Genomic DNA, 6,952 nt, shown 5'->3' with positions numbered 1-6,952 from the left:
GGAGATGGGAGGTTGAGGAGGGGGGGAGGCAAAGGGGATTTCAGAGATTGAAACCAGAGTCGTCCCAGAGCCCCAGCTCCGAAGCTCATCTGACTTGAGTTAGCAGCACCCCCAGCACCCCCCTCCCCCCATCCCGGCGCCTCAGATTAAAAGAAGTGTTAGAGACTGGCGCGCTCTCCGGTTCCCCGCTCGAACTTTCCCGTGGTGGTGCTTTCTTTCCTCTGCTCGGCGGAGGGGGAGGCTACGCGGCGGCCCCCGTCCCCTTCCCGGGCGGTGTCGGGGCCCCCTCTCCATTCCCAGGCGGGGTGTACCCCCGTCCCCTCTTCCAGGCGGCTTTGGGGCCCCCTCCCCATCCCCAGGGGCGGGATGTGCCGGCGGGGCGGGCCGGGCTGGTGGGGGCGCAGCACCGGGGTGTGCCGAAGCCGAGCGCGCGGGGGCGCTGCGCAGTCCCGGCGACGCTGACGGATGGCAGGAGTGCCGACGCTCGCCAGCCGAGGCAGCACGGCTCCGCGGACTTTTTTTTTTCAAACTCCCATCAATGAGACTCCGAGGAGGAGCGGGAGGCGGCGGCGGCAGCGACAGCAGACGCAGAGGAAGGCGAGGAGGAGCCCGGAGGAGGATCGTGGGCAGCGCAGTGCGCCCGAGCCTCCCGGAGAAGACGGCTCGGCGTTCGTAGGGGCCACGGGGTCCCGCCTGCTTCGATTCCCTCCTTTCCCGTCCCCTCCCCTGCCTGGTCCGGCCCGCCCCGGCCGGCTGGAGCCTCGGCACACGGCAGCCAGCGGCGGGTCGCCTGGCCAGCAAGTTGGGATGGTGGCCTGCAACTTCTGCCCGGCGCCCGAGAGGCCACCTGCGTGCTAGAGGCAAACTTTTGTCTCCTCGGTAAAGTTGCTTCGGCCTTCTTTTTGCCTGCTTGTCGTTGCGAAGCGCCTTCTGTCCCGGCGGAGCCCAGGCGGCCTGGGATGCTGCTCAGTCTTCAGTGGGTCGCTTGGCCGGATGCCGGCTCCAGGGCTCGGGGTCTGGACCTCGGACTTGGGGGAACTGGGAACTAGAGGGGGCGGCCGTCGTCTCTCTGGCCCGGCAGGCTGAGGAGTTAGGGGAGGTCTGGGGGTTGGCAGCTCGTGACGGGGGTCCATTTTGCATCTCCGTGCCCACCTGGGAGAACACGTCTTCCTTCTTGGCGTGCGCAGCCAGGCCGGCCTATGGCCGGTTGCCCCGCATACGGGGCCGCGGCTGATTTTTTGCGGAGAGTCGGGGTAGGGATGCCCAGAAGCCCCCGAAGGTGGGCAGTGGGAGCGTGTGTGCGGGAGGGTGCTGCGTGCGGGTGGGTGCTGGGTGCGTGCGGGTGCTGGGTGCGGGTGGGTGCTGCGTGCGGGTGGGTGCTGCGTGCGGGAGGGTGCTGCGTGCGGCGGGCTGCAGCTAGTCCCTAGCTAACTTCTAACTGCACTTCTCCGCGCAGCGCGTCCCGGAGCCCGGCCTTTCTTTCTTTCTTGCTCCTTCCCCTCCTCGCCGGGCCTGTCGCCCCCTCCCTCTTGGCGGGGCTCTCCCCTCCATCCTCCTTTATGGCCTCTTTCTGCCTTCTCTGCTGCTCTCGGCCCCGGGATCCGTTTAGCTTCCCGAAGGGATCGGCGCGTAATCCTTGGCCGGGTACCGGTTCCGCACCCCTCACTGGGCTTCCCGCCCCCGACGCCGCTTCTCCTGCCCCAGCCCCGACAATCTCTCAACAAGTATATTTGCTGAGGAATTTGAAAAATCCACTACTGCAACTTGATCTGTGTGTGATGGATGGGGAGCGGCGCGGAGAGAGTTGGGCGCCAATCCTATTAAGGGTTTAGTGAGGGGAGCGTTTTCCCGGGACGGGAGGCAGGGGTGTGGGGCGGGTGGGGGAGGGGCGCGTGTGCACGCGTGCGGGAGTGTGAGCGCGGTGAGTGTGAGCGCGCCCGCCTCCCCGGGGAGCCGAACGCCCAGCCTGGCCCCTACTACTGTCATTTCCTAGGAAACCCAACTTTTACACCGCGCGGGGAGCTGAGGCTGGAGCCCGCGCGCCTCGCCGGGGGTGACGGGCGGCCAGGGCGCTCCGGGCCACCGGGCATCCCTTGGGGTGCTTCTCCCCTCTGCCCTGCCCTCTCCTTTGTGCAATTGTTGTGTGGCTTCCAGAGTTGATTCCAGAGTCGATTCCAGCTGGTAAAGGAGAGCTCTCCCGAAGTCCCGCCCTGCACTCCGAGGGCGTTGATCGAGGCCCGCGGACCCCCAGCCCGGGCCGCGCTCTCAGTTCCCGGCCTCCGGCCGGGGCCGCGCCGTCCCCTGGCCGCGGAGCCGTCCTGGGCCCTCACCCCGCCGCCCTGGTCGAGCTGTGTGAGGGGTTTAATCCCAACAGCTTCAGATAAAGGGAGCAGTTGTAAAACGCTCGTACGCTGTTTGCAGACGAGGCTCTGGGGGATGTTGGAGAATTTGAAAGTAAACGTTTCCCTCGCAAGCGGCATAAAATAGTGTTTAAACAAATATTATATTGGCATGCTCAGGGGGCTCAGTGCCAAAAAGTAAAGTAAATAAACTGTGAAATCCAAAATATACAGCGGGGGGATAGCAGGGGGAATAGGCGGGCTTGTCACAATTTTCCTGATGCGATCTGTTTGTTCTAGCCACCTCCCCTGTTGACCCCCCCTTCCCCGCCCATTTCCTTGCCTCGGCTGCCAGTTTCCCTGTGTCTGAGGGCAGACACCCCGGTTTGGGATCTGCTCTGCAGTTGCTCAGTCGGAGTAAAAACATTTTGTGGCTATCTGGGCTGGTGTTCCCAGGACAGGGGAGGCCAAGCCCTTGGGTTTTGCTTGCCGAGTTTGAACTTTGAGGCTCTTTAGGTTTCTCTCTGTTTCTGATCTGTCCTCTGGCAGTAATTCTATAATGTAGAAGCTAGGCCCTATAAGTGTGTCCCCCTCCCCACCAAGAATCTCTTTCCTTTTTTTCTTTTCAGCTTTCTTGACTTGCTGCTTCTCTTCTGAGAGTTCCAGGAGGTGTACAGATTCCCAAACCCATCCCATATGGAGAGTTGTCACTTGTCTGAGGAGTTTAAAAGTTAATTATATTTTGGAAGATTTAGCATGGTTTTGTATTTCTCCTCTGCTCTGAGACCTATGCCAATTTCAGGAGGCTGTTTCCTGATTCTAGGAGGATTTAAACTAATGCAGTGAAGATCCTGTTCTTGGAAGAGCCCACCTGCCCAGGAGATGGCCCTGAGGTTACCCAGTGCTCCCCTTGGTCTGGTGTCTGAGACTAGGGTCAGCATGGTCTGTTTGTATATCAGCTGGTGAGAATGAGGGTGACTGGGAAAAAGCCCCTCCCAAGCCAGGCAGGCTCATCAGTAACAAGGTGGGATTGTTAAGCTTCTTTTATCCCTCGTGGGAATTGATGAGCTAGGAATTAGCACAGGGTTCACACTTACCAAGCGGAAGATTTCCACTGTTGCTCCCAAACTTACAAGCCCAGGCCTTAGAGGGAACCCTTGTCTCAGCCACCCTCCTCATGTGTGGGGTTGGGTGAGTTTTTTTTTTTTTTTTATTTTCTCAGGGTGTTTCTTCTTGGGAATTATCGAACAGAATGGAAATCCTTTGAGTTGTCTGGCCAGAAAAAGGGCCACAGGGCTGCCCGTCATCAGCTCATTGCCTGGCTGTGGGGGTCTTGGAAGCTGTGTACTGTAGCTGGCTTGTTTGCACTTCAGACTGAAAAATACACAAATACTTCACGCTTTTTGTACTCCTACAAGTGCCCTGTACACAGTGCAGGCCCCAGGGCTGGATTAGCAAACCAGGGGATTCCGCAAGTAGGCAGACAAAATTGGATATTTGCCTAATAAACACCCTTCTTCCATCCAGTCCCCTCTTGGGCACCCTAGGGGGAAAACTTGAGTGTCCAGACATAATTCCCTTTAAGTGAGACCAGGAGTGTGTCGTGTGCACTGTGAAAACTAGTGTTACTCCCTCACACCCAGCTGGCTTGTTAAATCTCAAAACCAGAGTTCCGCATCCCTGTGTCTGGGGAGGCCAGCTGGCCCTTCTTGAGAATGTGGGTGCATCACGATGTCTTTCCTGTGCCTGGTGTTCCAGAGGCAGGGCCAAGCAGCTCTGCTTCTTGAAGAAACTGGGGGATGGGAGTCTACCTGTGCCAGGGTCTGTTTCTCAGTGTACTGGGGGTGGCCAGGCCAGGTGGGCCTGGCCAGCTGCAGCTGTTCCCATTGCACCAGGGCCCTTTGAAAAGGAGCCCCAGGGAAGCAGTTTCCTCCTTTCTTCTTTTCAGTAAGTGTCAGAGACGTGGATAAATGAAACACGTTAAGAATGCCAAAGAGAGAAACAGTATTCTCAGATTCCACAAAATTCAGACAGGCAGAATGGTTGCATTGGCAGCCAGGATGGCCAGCAATTTCAGCTCACAATGTTTTGTTTTACTTTTGAAGAATATAGGGGTAGGGGGCGGGGAGGAAAGGCTGCTTTGTAATTGTTTCCTAAGGCTTGTTTAAGAACAGAAGAGAAAGGGACACCCACATGAGCAATTGATAGTATCGATGAAGACACCTTTGGCACTTCCTATGTGAATAGACACATAATACCAGGTTCAGAATTTATCATTTTCTCCAAAATTAATCAAAGGTTTTTCTGAGGGCTATCAAGGATTATACAGAACCCCTCCCCCCTTTTATTTTTTTTTAGATTTTTGAGCGGGACACCTTTGTCTTAACTGTGCTTAACTGTATTTAAAACTTTTTGAGAAAACACAGAAAATGACTGCTCTCTTCATGAGTGTTTAGTGTCTCATTTTCCTCCAATTCTTCAATCACTGAAAGAATCCTTAACATTCCTGTTTAGCTTTCACTTCTGGTTTCTCAAAAAACATACATGTAGAGGAAAATAACTCACTTAAGATGTGGCTAAAGAGTATTTATTACACTGTTTTTGAGATTTGGGTTTAAGTGGAAACAAGTTGTGTGGGGTGTGTGGGGTGTGTGTATTTCTGCATAAGCACAGTATGTTAAAAAGAAAAAAAAAGCAGGCAGGTTTCAAACGGAGTATGTTTTAACTGAGTGCTGGGTTTCAGCATTAGCATAAGAAAACCAGTTTTAGTGCCTTTACTATTGTCTTGAATGAAGAGTTGAAGCAAATGAGAGACAGGCCTAGGAGCTGGGACGACCCATTGAGATTCTCGGGCTGCTCAGCTTAGTCATCTGCCTGGAAATCTGTGATCCGATATCACTTTTATCTCGCTTTTCCATTCTCTGGCCTTTCTCACACGTTCACTTTTGTCAGGGTTTATTGATTATGTTTTCTTCTCTGCAAATCTGTGGAAAATTTAATGAACCAAAAACAGCAGTGAAATAAAGGGGACTTTTTTATTCATTAGCATGGGATGGAGATTGATTTTCCCCCTCGGGTGGCCAAGGGCCCCAGGCCCCCAGTGAGAGAGCTCTGGGAGGAGGAGGATGTCCTGGCTGCAGGCCCAGGCAAGGCCTTCTCAGGCCTCTGGCCTCCTGCTGACCAGCATGGGGGAACTCTTGTCCCCAGGGAACATAGAAAAGTGCTCCCCGAGAGCCCGTGCCCTGCTGCAGTCCCCAGCCCTCTCCCCCAGTGTTTCCCGGGCCCTGTCTTCCAGTCTTGGCCCAGCTAGCTTGGGCTGGGTGGAGGTAGGGAATATTTGTATCTCCCAGGCTTACAAACCATCCAAGTGTTGGGCCTTCCCAGGGACACAGTTAAGTATATCTCCTCGCCTCCAGACCGGCTCTCAACCCTGTAATTAGGCAAAGCCCGGTGTGATTATGCATTGCTGACTGGCAGGGCTTAAAGCCTGTTCCCTCTAAGAAACTGGTGAACTGTGGCTCTTCCAGAGCCTTCCTGGGGGGGGGGGGGGGCGGCGGTACGCTGTCCCGGTCCATCTGCCTGTCTCTCCTACTGTCCTTCTCTCTCTCTTTCCCTTACCCTCTTTTACTTTTTCTTTCCCACCCTGTCTTCCCTCTCTTTAGACCTCTTTTGTCTGCTTCCCTCCCCCCCCAGCTCCCTCCCCTCTCCGTTTCTCTCCTCCCCGTCTCTTCTCCCTCCTTTCTTCCCCTCTCCATTCTTCTCTCCTCCTCCATCTCTGTTCCTCTTTGTCTGCCTCTCCTCTTGCTCTCCCTCCACGATCCCAGCCCGTCATCTCTCCTCCTGCCGCGGTGTCCCGCCCCACCGAGAGCTGGCGGCCAGGCTGGGAGGCCGCGTGTCCGGGCGGCGCCGCGCGCGAGGCCTCAGAGGACACTCCGTGCCCCTAGCGCTCGCGTCCCTCCCACCTGCGCGCCCGCCTGGTTTGCGGCACCCGAACAATGGCTACATTGTTCCGGCGAGTGGCGGGTGGCGGGAGGCCGGACCCTGCTCGTGGCGAGTCGGGAAGAAGGCCAGCGGGCCTCATCCCCTGGGTCCGGCCGGCCGGGGCGCGCCCTGCCCGGCCCCACCTGCGAGAGGGGCCTGGAACCCCCTTGGCCTCCAGGCCCTCCTTGGCTGCGCCTTCCACTATCCTCCCCCAGCGGGGGGCTCGGGGTGACCCGACAGTCCGCGGGAGAACGCGAGCGTTTCGGGAGAGAGGACAGCTACTAAAGTTTCGCTGGCGGCTGAAAACTTTTTCTTCCAGGCATCTGCAGCCTGTAGCCAGAAAGGCCTCTTTCTGTCTCATCCCCACCCCGAATCCGAGGCGGCGAGGGTGCGCCTCCCGCTCCGCCCTGGCCTGGGGGACCGGGAACCTCGTGCCCAGCCCGCCCCTCGCACCGCTCGGGACCCAAGGCGTGAGCGCATCGCCTGGTCCCCGTGGCCCCCATAGCCGCCTCTCCGCGGATGCTCAGCGCGCTGCTTTGTGCGCGGACAATGCAATAAGTCAGCTCGACTTTGGAGCCACATTTACAAGGAACTGTAAGGGCCGCTCAAGTACACTTGTGCTAAGTTGAATT

At 57.1% G+C, this 6,952-nt stretch overlaps 1 protein-coding gene across 1 annotated transcript in view; it reads left to right on the top strand.

Moving 5' to 3' along the window:
- Positions 1-468: 468 nt before the first annotated feature.
- The window catches only part of Gli2 (GLI family zinc finger 2), a 232,660-nt gene continuing 226,176 nt past the window's right edge, over positions 469-6,952 (top strand). The window contains exon 1 of the mRNA XM_048368932.1: positions 469-879. The gene's annotated coding sequence lies outside the window, so the exon portion shown is untranslated. The remainder of the gene's footprint in view (positions 880-6,952) is intronic.

This window comes from Perognathus longimembris, chromosome 20, assembly GCF_023159225.1.
Source record: "Perognathus longimembris pacificus isolate PPM17 chromosome 20, ASM2315922v1, whole genome shotgun sequence".
NCBI lineage: Eukaryota > Metazoa > Chordata > Mammalia > Rodentia > Heteromyidae > Perognathus > Perognathus longimembris.
Note: the sequence above shows the minus strand (reverse complement) of the source record. Positions and strands in the feature narration are given on the sequence as shown.